The following is a 608-nucleotide window of genomic DNA, read 5'->3' as shown; positions in this document are numbered from 1 at the left end:
TTACCGTATAAAGTGCAGAATATTCAGTTAGTGCTTTTCACCGGATATATTTATCTATTCTATTTTTTATGTATATGTGCATGCCTATTATATATGTCTCAGTTTGTCCATCAATTTTCCGCATCAAGCATCGCCATCATTTGTTTACGATGGTAAGTTCGCGTATCTTTTGACTGAGGTTTGCCTGTGACGGGTTTCAGGTTGACGCAGATTTGCTTCCTGAGTTTGTTAAGCGTTTGCTCTTTTAATGAAGTTATTATGACAGATCCGTGGATATATAAGTATATGTAATTACTGTTTGATAATATGCACCAAGTGTTGAATAAATCAGTGAAGATAAAATTCATAAATCGATATTTTACTTATGATGTTGAAAAGTTTGTGACATGATTGATATGGACTGTCTCTGTCATACACAGAGCTGTCATTTTTTATATAATTTAATTGCTGGAGTTTATTGTATGCTAAAATCATATAAGCATCTAAAATGTCGAAATAAACTGAACCATTTATATGAACCATTTAAGGTCAATGACGAATTGCAGTTCATGATATTTTTCAATGATAAAGGTTGATACCACAAGGACGTTAAATTCCATGTAACATAA

The sequence above is a fragment of the Penaeus monodon genome, chromosome 25 (assembly GCF_015228065.2).
Source record: "Penaeus monodon isolate SGIC_2016 chromosome 25, NSTDA_Pmon_1, whole genome shotgun sequence".
Lineage (NCBI taxonomy): Eukaryota > Metazoa > Arthropoda > Malacostraca > Decapoda > Penaeidae > Penaeus > Penaeus monodon.
The sequence above is the reverse complement of the archived record's forward strand: the minus strand, read 5'-3'. Positions refer to the sequence as shown.